Source organism: Felis catus, chromosome B2 (genome assembly GCF_018350175.1).
Source record: "Felis catus isolate Fca126 chromosome B2, F.catus_Fca126_mat1.0, whole genome shotgun sequence".
NCBI lineage: Eukaryota > Metazoa > Chordata > Mammalia > Carnivora > Felidae > Felis > Felis catus.
In genome coordinates, this window is record NC_058372.1 from 104856429 (window position 1) to 104875661 (window position 19233).

Consider the following 19233-nt stretch of genomic DNA (forward strand, 5'->3'; position numbering starts at 1 on the left):
TTCCCTTAAAAACAGCTAGAGAGAGAGTGCAAACAAACACAGAGGACTGAACAAAAACACTGTTCCCCAAAACCACTGATGGGGGAAAAAGGGGAGGATTTCCATACTGCCTGTTTTTCATAACCAGCAGATCACAGAGTCTGAAGTTTCAGAGGTCAGTGCCTGGCAGTGCTGTGGCAAGGAAGCAGGCTAGAGCCCCGGGAGCTGGCAGCGTCGTCTGAAGATCTCCTGCGTCACATGGGGAGAAGCGGTTCTCCTGGTTGGAGTGCATTTAGTAGAGGTGCTACAGTTTTTCCTGGGGGAAAAGACTGAGTAGGCTCCATCCAGCTGCCACGTTCACCTGTATAGGAATAAAGACACTGGCTGAGGGTAGCAAACCCTGGTGCCAGCTGTGTGTTGAGATTTACCATAAATTCTGAGCTGCTGCTGCATCTGGCCTGGGACAGGTCTGCCCTGGCCACAGGAAGGTGAGTCCCTCCCCCAGAAAACCACTGCTGGTCAGAACCATGGGGGTCTTTGAAGCATGGGATTTTGAAACACAGCTGTGCCTGAGATGAAACTCTGGAGAGAGGTGCTGCCTGGTAGGCAGACAGCTCAGACACAGACCTGGGGAAGGTGGGGAGCTGGCGAAAGGGAGGACACAGGACAGGTAACTGATCCCTCTTCTGTGAGGGCAGGAACTTCCCTCTCTGGAGAGTAGAGAATTTTACCTATAGCCCACCTGCACTGATTGACCCCACTGAGCTAAACACCACCCCGGAGTGGAGAACAAAGCCATTACCCCAAACTCCACCCCCCTGTGCCTACCAGGCACATCTCCACTAGAGAAAGTCAGCATGATAATCAGAGCAGCAGGCCACACCCCACGAAGACCAGCACAAATCACTTCCAAGAGCTACTTTACTGACAATAGACTGCTGCAGTTTCAGCACTAGGGGAAACTAGATCTAGCTTCATTTGGGTTTTTGGTTTGTTCATTTGTTTCTGTTGTTGTTGCTTCTGTTTTCATTCTTGTTGCTTCTCTTTTGTTTCTTGCATACAGAAGGAGCAAAATATTTATTCTTTTTATTCTTATTTTGTTGTATTTTATTATTTTTGAATTTGAATTTGAATTATTTAATTATTTATTTTTAAGTTTATTCATTTTATCTTGAAAGAGAGAGGGTGAGAAGGGGAGAGGCATAGAGAGAGGTAGAGAGAGAATCCCAAGCAAGCTCCATACTCTCAGCACAGAGCCAGATGAGGGCTCGATCCCACGAACTGTGAGATCATGACCTGAGCTCAAATCAAGAGCCAGACACTTAACTGAGCCACTCAAGTGCCCTTAACTTTTATATTTTTAATTTTTAATTTTTTTGTTTCTTTTCTCTTTTTTCTATCAAGCCTCTCTTAACAAGGAGACCAAAACACATCCAGGACCTAACTTCCAATTTTTTTCTTATGGATGATTTCAAATTACATAGCATTGTGGTCTGAAAATATGCATGGTATGATATAGATGTTTTGTACCTGTTGAGGGCTGATTTGTGACCCAGTATGCGATCTATTCTGCAGCCAAATGATTTCCCCTGTGATCTATTCTGAAGTATGTTCCATGTGTTCTCAAAAAAGAATGTATAGTCTGCTGCCTTAGGATAAAATGTTCTGAATATATCTATTAAGTCCATCTGGCCCAGTGTGTAATTCCAAGTCATAGCTTCCTTGTTGATTTTCTGTTTAGATGGTCTGTCCATTGTTGTAAATGGGGTGTTAAAGTTCCCTACTATTATTGGGTTGTTGTCGATGAGTTTCTTCATAATTGTTATTAATTGATTTATATATTTAGGTGCTCCCAAGGTCATGGCATAAATATTTACAATTGTTAGATCTTTTTTGTTGGATAGACCCCCTTTATTATCATATATTCATGTCTTGTTACAGTCTTCTGTTTAAAATCTAGTTTGTCTGATATAAGTATGGCTACTCGGCTTTCTTTTGACGTACATTAGCATGATAGATGGTTCTCCATTGCCTCACTTTCAATATGGAGGTGTATTTAGCTTTAAAATGAGTCTCTTGTAGGCAGCATATAGGTGGGTCTTGTTTATTTATCCATTCTAATACCTTATGCCTTTTGATGGAAGCATTTAGTCCATTACATTCAGAGTGAATATTGAAAGTTATGAATTTAGTGCCATTGTGGTACTTGTAGAGTTGGTGGTTCTGGTGATGTTCTCTGTTCCTTTTTAGTCCTTGTTGCTTTTGATCTTTCTTTCTCCACTCAAAGTGTCCACTTTAATATTTCTTGCAGGGCTGGTTTAGTGATCATGATCTCCTTTACTTTTTGTTTGTCTGGTAACTTTTCATCTATCTCTCTTTTTATTCTGAATCACAGTCTTGCTGGATATTCTTGACTCCATATTTTTCTAATTCAGCATGTTGAACATATCATGCCACTCCCTTCTGGCCTGCCAAGCTTCTGCGGACAGATCTGCTGTGAACCTGATTTGTCTTCCCTTTTAAGTTAAGGACTTTTTCCCTTGCCTTTACAGCATTCTTTCCTTGTCTGTGTATTTTGTGAATTTTACTATGATATATCTTGATTTTGGCCTGCTTTTGTTCATTTTGATGGGAATTCTCTGTGCCTCTTGGATTTGGATATCTCTTTCCTCCACCAGATTAGAGAAGTTTTCTGCTATAATTTGTTTAAATAAACCTTCTGATCCTTTTCCTTTCTCTTATTCTTCTGCAACTACTATGATACAAATGTTATTATTATTTAAGGAGCTACTGAATTCTCAGTCTACATTTGTGATCCAGTACCTTTCTTTTATTCTTTTTCTCAGCTTCATTATTTTCTATAGTTTTTTCTTCTGTGTCACTGATTTGTTCTTCTTCCTCATCCAACCTCGGTGTCATTGCAACATTCAGTTTTGCATCTCAGTTATAGGATTTTTTTTTATTTCAGCCTTACTAGTTTTTATTCTTTTATCTCTGCAGTAGGGATTCTCTAATGTCTTCTATAATTTTCTCAAGCCTAGCTGGTATCCTTATGATTCATGAATCTCCGTTGAAAACAGAGGTCATAATAGTGTGACCATCAAAATATGTTTAAAAATTGCTTGTTTCCCATTTTCTTATAATGATGCTCTGGCTGCACTTCCTGGAGTTGCTTTCCAATTGTGATTCTGAAGCTTTTATTTGTGAGATACTCCTGTGACTATCTATTTTGGGAAATAGAAAAAAAGGACACTTCAAAGTCATCTGGAACAACCTCCAAGTCAACTAAACCTCAGAGTTCAGAGTGTCAAAATAGATATTTCCATATGGCCAGTGACAGATAATAATGACAGACAAAATATGTACATAAATGATGACTCACCGGGTTTGGTTTGCACTTTCTATGTATGACACATTATTTGAATGTTTTATTTCATACTTTACTTACTTGACTTTTCTTCATGCTTACCAGTATCCATTTTGTCATTATGGACAATTTAATTCCTCACAGCTATATAAAGAAAGCTTCTACAAACCTGCTAAAAGCTAAGACACTGTACTTGAGTTACAGGGGGAAAAAAAAGCCAAACTGATGGAGTGGTTGGAGACAAGTGTTTCTGAAGCCTGTTCACTTTTAATCTGTACATTTATTTTTACTTTATTTATATATATACACACATTTATACGTATGATTTCTTACTAAAGGTGTCTTTTTTTTGTAATTACAAAAATCTTTTTTAACTAGTTTTCTTGTAGCTACATAAGTGGAACACACGCACATAAAACTAAGTCCCTGAACAACTGGTGCTTGGGAATTGGGCCAAACTCCACAGGTCTGGAGTCCAAGATGGTAGCTTTTAGAGACAGCTGGTTTTTAGTGTTTGTGAAGAAAACAAGAAATAAATTTCCTTTCTCAGTATATGGCCAACAACTGAAGATACATAAGGGAACACTCCACACATTTTACTAAATTTCTTTAAAATGATTTTGTCTGTCTTTTGCAGGTGACTTGTATATGGAAGACACAGACACATTTTTATTCAAATTGAAAGGGTATTATTTTGGTTGTGAAACCCTTGATATTGGTTTTATAGAAAATTTAAATGATTTTGAAATTAAGGAAGATGGTGTCTTCATAATCACATACTCCAAATCTGGTGAGTTCTGTATTATAATAGCTAATGTGATACTTTTATAATATGGTAACTCTGTATTTTTACTAGTATTATACATGGACATATGCAGTTAATCTATTGGATATTATAGAGTTAACTGAATTTAATATCCTATAATATAAGGTATCTTACAATGTAGCTGTAAGTTTTTGGTTTTGTTTTTGTTTTTTGAAAGAGAGAGGATACAAGCAAGGGAAAGGTAGAAGACAGGGAGAGATAATCTTAAGTGGGTTCCATGCTCAGCTGGGACCTCACCGTGGGGCCCAATCTCACACTTGTGAGATCATCACCTGAGTCGAAATCAAGAGTTGGATGCTTGAACAACTGATACACCCAGGCACTCTGCTGTGTTATTTTTGATTTGGACAAGGAAATGGAGAAAGTACTAAAGTAGAAATTGAAGACACCCTATTAAACACTGAGTTGCCGAAGTGGGCTGGGAAAGGATGCAGAAATATTTACCATTTAGGCAGATACTTTGGACATACAGTTGAAGCTGTATTTAATAACTAAGTACATGAGAAGGAAGAAAATTAGGTTACACTAATTTTCATGTTTAATAAACCTTAAATTATCTGGGTAATATTTTGTTGTAGCACTCAGATCAGACTAAAACATATATGTGTGTGTATATATACATGAATGTCTATTCAAGACCTTTGTCCATGTTTCAATTACACTTGAGTTAAATTTCTATTTGTTGTCGGAGTTCTGGATATATTTTGAATATTAACCCCTTGTTTAATAAATGATTTACAAATACTTTCCCCATTTAGTATGTTGCCTTTTCATTTTGTTGATAGTTTTCTTTCCTGTACAAAAGCTTTTTAGTTTGATACTCCCCCACTTGCTCATTTTTGCTGTGTTGTATTCGTTTTCAGTGTCATATACCCATTCCCACAAAAACAAACAAAAAAACAAACAAAAAAACCACATTGCTAAGATAAAAGTCTTTTACCTAAATTTTCTTCCAGGAGTTTTATCCTTCTGGGCCTTACACTCATGTGTTAATGTGTTTTGAGGTAGCTTTTATGTCTGTTGTAATAGAATGGTTCAGTTTCATTCTTTTGCATGTGCCTGTCCTATGTTGGGAAAATAGGACAAAGGAGCCATAAGTTCATTAACCATACATGGGTTGGTTACTTTTGGACTCTCTATTTTGTTCCATTGATCAATGTGTCTTTTTTTGTGCCAATACAATACTGTTTTGATTAGTGTAACTTGGTAGTATTATTTGAAGCCAAGAAGTCTGATGCATCAGGCTTTGTTTTATTTTCTCAAAACCACTTTGGCTATTTGGGCTCTTTTATGCTTACAAATTTTAGGATTGTTTGTTTTGTTTCTATGTCAGATGCCATTGGAACATTGATAGGGATTGTATTGAATATGTAGATTGCTTTATGTACTATGGGCATTTTAACAATGTTGTTTCTTCTAATCCATGAGCAGGGAATGTCTTATCATTTGTTTTTGGTTTCTTCGATGTTTTCTAGCAGTGTCTTCTACTTTTCAGTATACAAGTCTTTTACCTCCTTAAATAAATTTATTCTTGCATATTTTATACTTTTTGATGCTATCATAAATTAGATGTTTCTTAATTTCTCTTTCTGATAGTTTACTTTTATTGTACAGAAATGCAACTTATATTTGTATACTGATTTCATATCCTGCAACTTAACAACTTAACTGAATTTATTTGTTAGTTCTAACAGTATTTTTGGTAGAGTCTTTAATGCTTTCTAAATATAATATCATTATCATCTACAAATAGACAGATTTATTCTTCCTTTCCAATTTGAAAACCTTTTATTTCTTTTTCTTCCCTAATTTCTCTGGTTAGGATTTCCAATAAAACTAGTGAGAATGGCCATCTTTATTCTGGTTGTGATTTTACATGTAAACCTTTCAGTTGTTTGCCATTGGGTATGGTGGTAGCTCTGAGCTTGCCATAAATGGCATTTTTTAAGCTGATATATTTTTCTTCCATACCCATTTTGTTGAGACTTGTTATCATGAATGGATGTTCACTTTTGCCAAATGCTTTTTCTGCATCTATAGAGATATAAATGTAGTGTTTATGCTTCATCTTGTTAATGTGTTATATAACACTGAAATGTGGGTGTTGAATAATTCCTGTATCCCAGTAATAATTAGTACTTGATAATGGTATATTATCCTATCAATGTATTATTGAATTCAATAGTTTGCTGATACTTTGAGGGTTTTTTTTTTTTTACATCTATGTGCATCAAGAATAATGGCCTGTAATATTCCTTTCTTATAGTGTCTTTGTCTGATTTTTATCAGGGTAAAGGAGGCCTTGTAAAATGAGTTTGGAAATTTTCTCTCCTTTTCTATTTTTTTTGGAAGAGGTTGTGAAGGATTGATATTAATTCTTCTTTCTTTTTTATTAGAAAAAGTATTTTTAAATTTTTACCAGAGTAACACTTGTTTTCTTTTATTTTTCTATATAACAGACATGGTCTGCCTCAGGCCATTTGTACTCACAGATTCTTTTTCCTGTAAAATTCTTCCACCAGATATATGCATGGATTACTCCCTTCCTTCCTTTAGGTTCTTATTTACAAATTATATTCTAATGATAATATTTTAGGTGATTATATTTTAAAGTTCAGCTTCACTGGGAACTCCAAAGTTTTCTTTTTGTTTTTTGTTTGTTTGTTTGTTCTTTGTTTTTTACTGCTTTAATTTCTCTCCACAATATGGTAATTACCACCTTAAAACATACCACATATTTTCATATTTAATTTCTTTATTTATTACAAGGTGATAGTTAGAAAAATAATATTGTATTTGCACAGGAAAAAATTGGCCTGGGTAGGAGGAAAGACCCAAAATACAACTCTATGTGTATAAGAGGACTCAATATATATAAATTTAAGCATAGTCTACTTATTAATGGGGAAAGGATAGTATATTTAATGTTGGGAAATCTGGATCACTATATAGGTATCCAGAATACACAACTGGATACCTAAGACCACATACAAGAGTCAAATCCAAGTGTATTTGAGATACTAACATTAAGGACAAAAGTATACAACTATTTTTATCAGAAGGAAAAGGAGAAGAAAAGAAAATCATTGTGACTTAGGAACGGTGAAGAGCTTCTTAAACAAATGTCCCAAAAAGAAAATGGAGGCAAAACATTTGATAAATTCAATTACCTGAAACTTAAGGATTTTGGATTTTGCTTCACTAAGAATTGCCTGGGCAAAATGAATAGGTGAGAGAAAGAAAGAAAATATTTGCAATATCTACAATTGAAATATAATTAATATATACACTATATTAGGGCTACAAATCAAAAAGTAGGGGACAGGAATCTGAGTATAAAAAGAGGCAAATAAATGAGCTATTAATTTATGGAAGAAAACTGCCCTCCACCAATACCATCAAAAAACACAAAGTTGGTAAACTATGATATATTACTTTGCATCTATTGGACCAACAAAAATGAGAAAGGTGAGTAGCTCTGAATGCTGATAAGGAGTGCACAGAAATTTGCATTCATTAGCATATTACCCCTGGGAGAGTAGATTGAAGCAATCATTCTCTGGAGAGCAGTGTGGCACTATCTGGACAACTGAAATACAGACATACCAGGAAATTCCTACCCTAAATATCAGTCCCCAACAAAATCTCATACAGGTGCGCAGGGAACACAAATAGGGTGTTCACTGAAATGCTGTTTGGGGCAGGGTGTCCTTTGGAGAAAGTAGACAGGTCAGTGCATGAATGCATACCCTGAAACATACACAGCATCTGTAAGGTGCAATGGATCAGAGGTAGCAATAAATGAATGTTAAACCACAGTGCACAGCGACAAACAGAATGGAATGATGCACATGGATTGAAAATACAAACAGGCACAACAATATGTATTACATATGAACACATTACAGCAAAGAATGCACTTTAAACCTCAAAGCTTGCCTGTGTATGGTGGGGGAAGGGGTAGGAATGGAAGCAGGAAATAAGAATAAATGGAATAAACAGATCAGGGAAGGCCTACAGTGAATCAGGGATGTTAATGTAGCATGAACTGAAGACAAAGTTTAGTATCTCATTATGCTAACACCTGACCACCAAGCAGGCCAAGAAAGAAGGAAATGAGAAAGGAAAAAAAGGAAAAAGGAAGGAAGGAAGGAAGGAAGGAAGGAAGGAAAAGAAAGGAAAGAAAGAAAGAAAGAAAGAAAGAAAGAAAGAAAGAAAGAAAGAAAGAAAGAAAGAAAGAAAGAAAGAAAGAAAGAAAGAAGGGGCAAAATGTGAAAGGTGGAATGGAGGACAAACTGAAAACAGATACTTGAATTTTTGAATCTCTGTAGAGGTTTTTGCATCATATTGTTGAATCTCTCAAGAACTGTGTTATGACTGATAATCCCTTGAATTATCACAGCTGCCCCCTGAAGCAGCTGTGATACCTTTGATACCTGTGATACCTGTGATACTTCAAGTGATACCTCTTGCAGAAGCAATATTTGGGAAAAGTGGAAGGATGTAAGAAACCCATTTGGAGCTTTCTAACAATGAGTTTTCATTGAATTTGAGCTCCAGCTGTCATAACATGTAGGCACATGTGGTCTTGGTCTTCCCTGGTCAACACTGGAGGACTATAATCACCAACATTAAAGCATTTGGAGGACCAGATAAGGTGCATGCCACACAGCTGCCAGCAAGGAAAGTGTGCCCAACAATGATCTTGATGACCAGGTGCTGCTTAGCATGGGTGATTAAATGGTATTGGGATGGAAGGTTAAGATGGAAGGTTAGGATGGGAATTGATGAGGTGCCAGTGGGTTTTCTCATTTCAGAAGTTGTTTGAATCTTTCTGGGACATGTGACTTCTTGTTGGGCTACGTTTAAAGTATTGCCTGGATAGATCAGAAGCATGACCTTTATAGAAGTTGTGTTTTATCTTAATAATTCCATATACGAAGCATGGAAATGAAGTGTAAGGAATCTGGAGTAGGCAATCACACCCATGTATTCTGTGGCAAATGTCCACTCTAATAGGAATTAAGAGAAATAGTCATCATAAGAATTTGTCACATCCCATTCATGGTGAAAGGTCCAAGTTTATGCATCATCTTTCTCTTCCTATCTCCATGTAGGTGTCACAGGGCCTCCTTTAGGGATTTATAATAAATACAGTTTCCTTACGTGGACATCATGGGCACTGCAGGAAACATGGGGAAGAAGGGAAAGATGGAAAGTGACTCCTTCAGTGGAATATCTTTTTGTTTTTTTTCTTAGTCCAAGGAGTGGAGTTGCAGAAGGAAATCTGGAGGCAGGCATAGAAGTTAATTTAGAAGTCCCATGTATGAAGCAGAAGAAAGCATAGAAGAGTCAAAGAAAAATTTGTGGGACAAATGCCCATGGAGTTTCAAATGGAGAATCTCCTGAAAAGAAAAATAATGGCAATGTTATTTTGTCTTTTATTTATGTTGTATTTTTTTATACATTAAAAATCCATTCAGATGAAATTACCAGTATACTTATTTAATAACAAACTTTGATTTAAAAACTGATGGCACATCTATCTACATTTTGGAGAGATTTGTGCATCATTAAAACAACATTTTTGCTTTACAGGGACCATCTGGTTTCAGCAGATATTAAGCTTAATTTATTTTGAAGAACATCACAAAAGCACTGGGAATCTGGAAACAGTTGATCAAATCCCCTTCTTTGAGTACAATTTTCAAAAAATGGATTTGTTGAAAGGGCATCTCCTTGTCTCTTCTTTACCCACCTCCCACATTACTTGGTTCCTAGTGGAGAGGAAGAACAAAAAAAGCCAACGTAGGAAATAGACTATGGCTGCTGAAAGATAACTGCTCTTTTTCATTATTTCATTTTGTTTCATTAAATTGACACTGCATTCATCCAGGTGTTAGCAAATGTGACATTTGACATACTTTAATTTTCAATAGCCATTTGTGTTCTTATCTTACAATATCTGATTTTTACCTTGTTCCCTTTGTTTTCTGATTATATAGGTAATACAGCCATTAACAAATGAAAGAGTATATAGGTGTGTATTTTATTTACTTTATAGAGTATATTGTAATATCATATACATGACATATTATATATCCTTTCAGTTTTTATTTGGCTACATTATTATGCATACATATCACACTAGCAATTCTTTCTTTGCTTTGTGTGTCATTTCAACTTCCTTTTCATATTTCCAGCTATTTTGATTGGGTACCATGGAGGTGTGCCTTGAAAGGTAATTGACAGCCACTAGGCCAATCATGAAGGGAGAGCCATTGCAGAAAAGGGGTAACCCAAAACACAAAGAAGCCTGAATGTATACATGACATGGTTAGGAAACTATAAAGATAAAATAGCAGGCTTCATGCAATTGGAAGTTATTAGGATAAAAATATGACAAAATGAGAGCATGAAAAATAGTGAATACTTCTTTCTTTGCAAATTACTCATGTATACAGAAATCCTAAGGTCATTATGTGCTCATATTTTCACTTTTCAAAGAATATGGCATTGGCAGTTACAAGTACCTTTGAGGGATTCATCAAATGTTTTCTAGAAATAAAATGTAAGTAAACTTACATAAAGCAAGTAATGCTTGCTGTCCTGAGGTGAGGGTTTTGCTTTTGTTTTTTTCTAAAGAGTGAGAATGGGAGAGAGGGATCAGGTAGTGGTAGAGGGAGAGGGAAACAGAGAATTTTAAGGGAGCTTCACACCCAGCCTGGAGCTAGATCTAAGTACCCTGAGATCATGACCTGAGCAGAAATCAAGAGTAGGATGCTTAACCAACTGAGCCACCCAGGTGCCCCTACCTTGGTGAGTTTTTAAGCTTATTGAATTTAGCTGAGGATACAAGAAGCTGAAGTAGAGTTGAATGGGGATGAGTAACCAACTTATCAAGCCAGGTGGTAGTGTTGTCTTGGAGGACCTTGTTCTCCCATTGCTACAAATTATGCTTCCCTCTCAGGAGACTCTCAAGAATACAAAGTCATATCACCAGGAAATATTTACATTTAATCACAAAAGAGTGTTTCACAAGTTCAGTGAGAAGCATCACAGTTCAGATCACAGGTTTGGAGTTTTGCACTGCATATTTCAGGGGGCACCTCCCAGGAGCTTCAATTTGATAAAGTTTATTATTTTTCTTCTTTTTATGGAATTTTTACTTATTTTTTGAAGTAATCTGTATACCCAACATGTGTGTCAAACTCACAACCCTGAGATCAAGGGTTGAATACTCTATCCACTGAGACAACCCTGAGATCAAGGGTTGAATATCTACCCACCACATTCTTTTCTGAGGAGCCACTATAGCTGGTTGACCAGAAGCCAGTTCTGCTCAAGTAGACATGATGATCTGGAAGAGGAGAACTAATATTAGTCTCTAATGCACTGTGTAGAGCTGAAGTGACTCATCTGGGAGGCTGTATGTTCCATGCAGCTATGTGCTTGGGGAGACCATGAGGAGAAGGATGGAGAGGATTCCTTCCTCTGTTTTCCCTCTTGGTTTTTCTAACCCTATGGTAAAGTGATTTTCTGTCTATATGAAATGCATTTTTAAGAGACTAATTTCTCTTTGAGTTCATGTAATTATTTTCTGGTAGACGCTGGATGGTTCTCCCATAACCAGATGCTAGGAGAAATCTGGAATCCAGCAGGACACTTCCTTTTACTTGTTATTAAAGGTTCCTACATCTTCTAAGACTGTAGTAATTTTCAACATATTCAACATACTTACCTAATGGTGTATCTGTTTTGGGTTTTTTTGTTGTTAATTTTAATGTTTATTTATTTTTGAGAGAGAGAGAGAGAGAGAGAGAGAGAGAGCGAGAGCGGGGGAGGGGCAGAGAGAGAGGGAGACACAGAATCCAAAGCAGGCTCTAAGCTCTAAGCTGTTAGCACAGAGCCCATGCGGGGCTCGAACCCACAAACTGCGAGACCGTGATCTGAACCAAACTCAGAGGCTCAACAGACTGAGCCACCCAGGTGCCCTATAATGTATCTGTTCTTCCCAAAGTGTTAGGAAGTCTTTGGTTTGACCACGTCAAAGGTTGATATGAGCACAAAAGCCTCTTCAACATTGAGTTTGTGATATAGTAGGTGAGGAAAGTGAGAAACATGATGTTAGTGACTTCACCAAAGCTGTAAGCCAGGTTAGTCAGATAAATTGATTGTTCATGCCCAGAACAGCCAAAGGATGACATCAAATTTGAGTTCCCAGATTAAGTTTACCAGGAGATGTTTTCCAATATCATTTCTGTAGTTTTGTGTTTTTTTTTTTTTACCAGCTTTTCATTTACAACTAATACTGGAACTTTCTTTTCAAAATTGTCTGTGTGTGAAAAATTGCCTGTGTATGTATGCAGGCGTGCATATGTTTGTTTTGAGTCAGATAATTAGTCTCCTTTATGGATCACTAAACCTCTTTTCTGTATTATTCATTCTCGTACCATTCTATGTTATGTTTACCACTTGGGGATGCCTCTCTTGGGACACTTAAATGTTGTTTGCATTGTGTATGGTCAAGCCTTGCAAGAAAAATTAAATGAAAATGACTGTGTATGATTAGGAAGAATTCAGTTCCCAGTAACAGGAAACTAAAACTTTTGTTTTTGCCTAAAATAAAAGAACTTCTACTGTCTATTGACTGAGTCCCAGAGGCAGCTATCCTGATGCTAGCTGTAGCAGTCAAGCATATCCAGAACGTCCTAGAATTTTCTGTCTTCCCTTCATATCACATTTGATGTGACAAAGGTGTCTCCATTGATAGTAGCAGGATGGTTGTTGTAGCTCCAAAGTCACGTCCTCAGATGAAAACATATATATCAGAAAGAGCAGGAACAGAAACAAAAGTTGTTTTTTTTTTCCTACCTTTGTTCCCACCTTTTCTCGAAGAAAAATCACTCTTAGAAGTGTCTGTTTGAATTCCTCTTTCTGTTTCAATGCCAAAATTGCGTCACATGACCACCCTAGACTAATCACTTATAGAGGACAATGGGATTCCCATGAAGGTCTTGAATTGATCAGAATCATTACCATAAAGGGGCTGGGCACTGTTGCCAGAACACCCCCAGGGATCTCTTAGTGGAAAAGAAGAGAGAGCTGTAAGAAAGGCAAGACTAAGGGCTGCCACCTACTGAGTTTTTATCAGTAGTTTCTGTTACATCTGCTTAAGGTCATAATACCAAGCCTAGACTCTCTTGTTGAGTCCACATCACTTACCTATGAGATATTCAAGTATCTAGCCAGGCTTGCACCTTCTTCACAATGAGGCCCCTCCATTGCCTCCAGCCTCATTTTCCATATTTCTCATCTGAGACCTGTTCCCATATAGCTCTGGGGAAACTCAACTTCTGATACTCCTGTGACCTGACATCTCACACCTTCCATGGAACCACAATACTTGTTCTTCTGTCCACACCCCATACGTTCAGGTTGTCTATCTAGAAAATTTTTGATTTTGCTTTAATTCCCAAAACAAATTTATCATCTTTGTTGAAATTTTCTCTGAATTCTGTTACGCAATCACTCTCTGCCCATAATGGGTCTTTGTCCTGAATTCCCAGCACTGATCCTTTATTGTGGCTCAGTTCACTTGTACCATCACACAGGGCAATATCTGACATAAAGTAGCTACTCCCCCAAATACTTGCTGTTAGGACAGATAAAATGAAATATGAGTGTTCCTAAAATAAACCCAAATGTTCTCTAAAACAGTGGACAAGTGAAGGGTTAATTTACCAAGAGGGAATAAATAAGTCACTTCTCATGGTCTAACTACATTTTCTAAGCAGCCTAAGCACTTACAATTTTCACTCCCATAATAATATTTAGCTGCACCTTCTGTGTAAGTCTTTTTATAACATGCATAATTTATCATACTCTGATTTTTTGGTAGGATCTCAGAGGTTTATGTTAAAAGTCTGAAAATTTCTGGTGTAAGAACTGAGAGAAGAGACACGGATGCTGTAGTGAGACAGGTCACATTTGAGAACATGAAGTATGACCCCTGGAAAATTATGACATTATACTGAGCACTGAATTTAGGATACAGGTGAAGGTCATTTCCTTCACAAAGGTGAGGTTGAACAGTGAATGGCTGTCCTGCAGTATGTTACAAATGAACCAAACTGTGGCTTCTAAGTTTCTTGGCTGATGTTCCTAACATGGAGCCCTCATGGCCCACTGCCTTTCTTTAGACAAATGATTTTCCATGATTTCATTTTGGTGTAATTCAAAAGACTATAATATTTGGTCCCTGAATGAATCTGATGAATAACCTAAAATCACAAGGCTTTCTCCATGGCCCCTGGAATTCTAACAACGCCTAATACAATGTCTGCCACAAAATGGATGTTCATTTAGTGTTAGACTGGTTCCCCCTGTTAGCATTGGCTCAGCACATGATGATGAAGTAATGGTGGGCTGTTGGCCATCACTGGCAGCTCTTCTCTGTGATTTATCCTAAACATGCCCCAGGGCTGAATTAACAACACATAGTCACTGTTCTTTTGTTACTGGGCAGAACTAACATGGGCCCACAAGTAAACCAGAATCTTACATCACAAAATGTATAAGAATATCACATTTATCTCAGTATGTCCTACCTCTGGTGAGTGAGTTTTTGAATGAATGAATCCTCTATCTTAGTGACAAATTTGAGCATGTTAGAATATTTTTGTTATTTTATGCAATCTTTCTAAATTGTATTTTATGATATTCTAATTTAGTAGCTGGAAAATCTATAATACAGAATTATAGTCATAAATTTTGCTTTTAATCATAGGGTTCTGTGCCTCTATGTCAAGTAGCAATAATATTGACTTAGAGTTCTCTACATTAGTATCTCCTTCACTTGATGTCTTTGTATATCTTTACCCATTCAATTTAACAATATGAATCAATGAATCACTGGTAACTTGGAGCCGACCTGAAGCGGGGATATACCCTTCCCTTACACTCAGCACACCTTATCATGTTGTAGACGCTATGACCCTTGTCAAGTGCCACTTTTACTGCACAAGCAATTTGTTTTCTTTGAAAAAAGAAAATTTTCTGTGTGTATACATCTTTCACCCACCTGAAAATGCGAGACTCAAATGGCTAAGAAGACAAATAGGAGAAGCTAAATTTCCTTGTGGAAGTGATGCACATCCCCACCTGTTTCTTCTGCACAGACATGTATTTTTCTCTTACATGTAACAGAACGTTACTTGCACCGGCTTTACCACTCCTGCACCGTTTGGATTTGTGTCTTCGGTTTTGTTATTATTTCAGTTTGCTTCAGTTATTTGTTTACAGTTCAGTTATTTTACAATCGGTGTTCCTTTTTTTTTTTTTTTTTGGCCTCTCCTTCTATCAGCCTCTATTTGTCATCACAACTTCGTGTCCCTAAGTTTAAAGTAAGACCAATGTAACCTACAGTGGGTCAGATAGAATAATTACAGGTGAGCCATTCCAAACTGTATGAGCTTGGGCTGTATTTAAAAAAACCTCTCTGACCATCCATGTCTTCACCAGTAAATACTTGCACAAAGACATCTGATTTTTGGAATTTTTAAAGGACTTCTATAAACTATAATAGCCCATGTTAGCCTTGAAAAAAATAGTAAACAAGTTGCAGGAGTTTTCTTCTTTTCCAGGTGGCTGACAGCTGACGAATGGGACTAGTTATCTTAAATTACATCATAATTGCCATAATGAGTTTGTGTGCCCCTTGCCATAAGGTGGGACAGTGAAGGGCCATAGCCATGTGCAGGAGCAACTGGGGCCTAATGGGGCGAGGGGAGTGAAAGTCCAAAAAAAAAAAGTGTTGGTGTTTCTCCCAATACTGATGCATCACACCCCTCTTCCCAGAACCTTTGTTGAAGTAATTTCTTTGCTTTTCCTTCCAGGTGCTTTTGGAGACTAGAAAAATCAGATAACTGTTGAGCAGAATGAAAGGTTTGATAAGATTTTCCAAAGGGAGATGCAACATTTTTCCCTTGAAGTTCATCTGAGATATGAATGAAGAATAGAATTCTCAGCAGTGCAAGACTATTTTAAGAAAGCACTTTCAGAAGGAAATATATTGAGTTGTATACTTTCATCCTGGACAGTAATTGGGTCATTATTGAAAAACTTCAGTGATTAATAAACATTAATATGCCACCTTTACATCATTTGCTGTCTGTGGCCTGTTTTCCATTTTCTGAGATTCCTCAATTTCAGATAAGGAGAGGATTCCTCCTTTGTTTTCCAGTATTTTTATGTAATAGTTTTTAATTTATGTTTAGAAATTCCAAAGCTCTTGAGCAACAAAAATCTTAACATGTTATTGATTTGACTTCTTAAAATAAAAAACATTTTCATTTATAAAAAACTACATATGGTCTTTCTACATACTTTACATTTTAATTTTTAGGTATTTAATAAGCCAATCTTTCATTTTATGGTTTCTAGGATTTGTGTCTAACTTAGATTGAGAGTGTTGCTATCACAAGTATTTTCATGTATTCATTAATCATATCTGTATTTAGTCTAAATATTTATCTTATGCTGTAAGACAACTACCGATTTTTCTTAATAGGTAACAAATAAATAGGCCCAAGATTTCTTGGCCTGTGTCTTAAATAGCCATCATTTTCCTTCTGATTAAAATTATCTTGTTCCAAACAATTATATACACATGAGTGGGCTTCTGTAAATGACATATTTTCTGTTGATATACTTTTCTTTTTCATTACCGTGTCATAATTTCTAACATAAATTAATAAACTGTCACGAAGAGTTGTGTTGGAATTTTGGTAAGTATTATTTACTCTTAAAACGTCATTTAAAAACTGACATCACCACTAACCGAGTCTTCCCATTCAGATGTATTGTACATTCACCATTTATTTATGTTTTCTTTCGGGTCTTTGGTAAAGATATATGGTCCTTTTATAAGCTTTGCTCATTTCCTGTGAAGATTATCCTAAGCAGACCTAGATGGTGTCTGTAGCTATTGAGAGGAGGATATTTTTGAGTTACATTTTCTAACTGCTGACTGCTGCTCATGGTTTTTTGCTGACTTCAGCATCATCTGGATTTTTTTGGTTGTAAGCCTGACTGAGTGAAAGCAATGCAGTCAGTCTGAGCCTGTAGTATTTGCATGCTGCCATGATCAGATTCTGTAGACTCACAGGTGTATCTCTGTGTTTGTGCCCAACTTGGGGGTGCTGGCTACCTCAGTGTCTTTATTTCACTTTGTTCATTGCTCTCTTCATCTTTCTTAAGAAATGTCCGCAGTTGCTTCCCTAAACAGTACTTTAAACAAGGATATAAAAAGCCCTGATTCTTGCATTGGGAGAGGATTTCTCACTCCCATGACCTGCTCTTGTTCTACCACCTCTTGCCTTTCTGAACGCCTTTCTCATAAGTCCATAGCTGTGGGGTTAGGAAGTAATGTATATCTTCAGAGAAAATTTCCTTTTGTCCTCCTTGCTCTTTATTTATTCTCAAGCAAGAGTTTGTGTGTGGTAGAGTGAAGGAAACCTTGTGCTTAAAAATATATTTGTATGACACCTTCTTTATCCAAGATATTGACTTTAGAATTACATATGCATTATCTCCTTTATTATTAACAAAATCCTTATAAGGTTGGTGGTGTTTCATAACTGAAAAAATGAGATGTTGAGAATAAGTGAAATTTCCCTCGGGCAAATAGGTAGTGTTAGCACTCTTATTCAAACTTACTCTGTCTGACTCTGGAAATGAAAGATCCTTAATTCCTTTCTCTTAGCTCTTAGTTTCCAATTAGGGATTGAGCTTGATTGAAACTGAGTTTTCAGTTTAACATGACTCAAGTCTGTCTGGTTCATCCCACTCCAGTGAGAGACTGGGAGGTGTGTTTCTCCTTAGTCCTTAGAAATGGAAGTATTTAGCCCTTCTCTTCAGTGGTATGAATTTTAGTTCCTTATTCTCCTGCCCAAAGTTACAAAATCTGGCCTAAGCCCATAATTATCAAATGTGCCCAGAAAAGAAAACCTGCATACTTACCAAGAAAGGGCTCTTCCCTGTCTGGAATCTTAGTTTACCTAGTTCTTCCTGGCTCCAGAGATCTAAAGTGTTTAAAATATAATTGTACTTTAGTTGTTTTTTAAACTAATTTTAGCCAGGGGAGCATAGGCCTTTATGACCTACTCCATCCTACTTAGGAGAAGTCTCATCCAGTGTCTTCACAACGATTTGACCAGTTTTGGTGGTTTCCTGCCAACATTGACAAGTTGTTGTGGTTTACTGTTTCAGTTGTAGCTGAAATATCAACTTACACTTTGTGTTAGGAATTTCGCTCTTGGTACTTTTACCCTCAAATATATCCACGGGGCAACATGGGTCTGACGTATATTAAGTAGTCTTGGTACAAGACATTGTTGATGGCACAGGTGTTGTATCAATGATTCCCGATTCCTGGAAATACTGTGTCTTATAAACCATTCTGCTGAACCACTTAGTCCTGCTGTGCTCCATTTCTCTTATTACCATAAAAGCTCTTTTACACATTATATTTTTGAACTATCATGGGGTCTAGGAAAAGAGATAAAATTACCAACTTCAATTCATCAGTGGGCAAACTGAGGTTTCTCTAGGTAATCAGTGAACAATTTTCATTTTAGCTCAGTCGATCAACAGGCTGTTATTTCACAATATACAGTGATGTTTCTGTCTACATGAAGAACATATTTCTACTGCCTTTTTCAAGGATCCATCTCCAAATTTTCTTTTCTTTAATGATCGTCCCTGAGTTCAGGCAAAAGTTTTATTTCAAATAAGATACACAACACTATAATGCCAATTTTTTGGACATTCAGCATATGGAAAAAGCCTGGTTGGTGTGTGAAAATATAGATTTCAAGGCCTTACTGCATAGAACTTCAGATTTTGCAAGGTTTCAGGAAGGCCCAAAAGTCTTAGCTTTGTGGGCACCCTAGAACCACACTTCAAGTGATACTTATCTATGGTTTCCATGTATGTATCTGATGGAAATCTGGTGTGTGTGTGTGTGTGTGTGTGTGTGTTTCTGTCACTATGTCTCTAT

At 36.8% G+C, this 19233-nt stretch overlaps 1 long non-coding RNA gene across 2 annotated transcripts; it reads left to right on the forward strand.

Moving 5' to 3' along the window:
- The first annotated feature begins 224 nt into the window (after nt 1–224).
- On the forward strand, nt 225–16331 carry LOC109499860. Of its 2 annotated transcripts, none has more exons than XR_002742422.2 (3): nt 225–467; nt 3984–4136; nt 16070–16331. It is a non-coding gene; the product is annotated as an uncharacterized LOC109499860 (long non-coding RNA). The 2 variants fall into 2 exon arrangements; XR_002157406.3 differs by lacking the exon at nt 16070–16331 and adding an exon at nt 9432–9578.
- The last annotated feature ends 2902 nt before the right edge of the window (nt 16332–19233 follow it).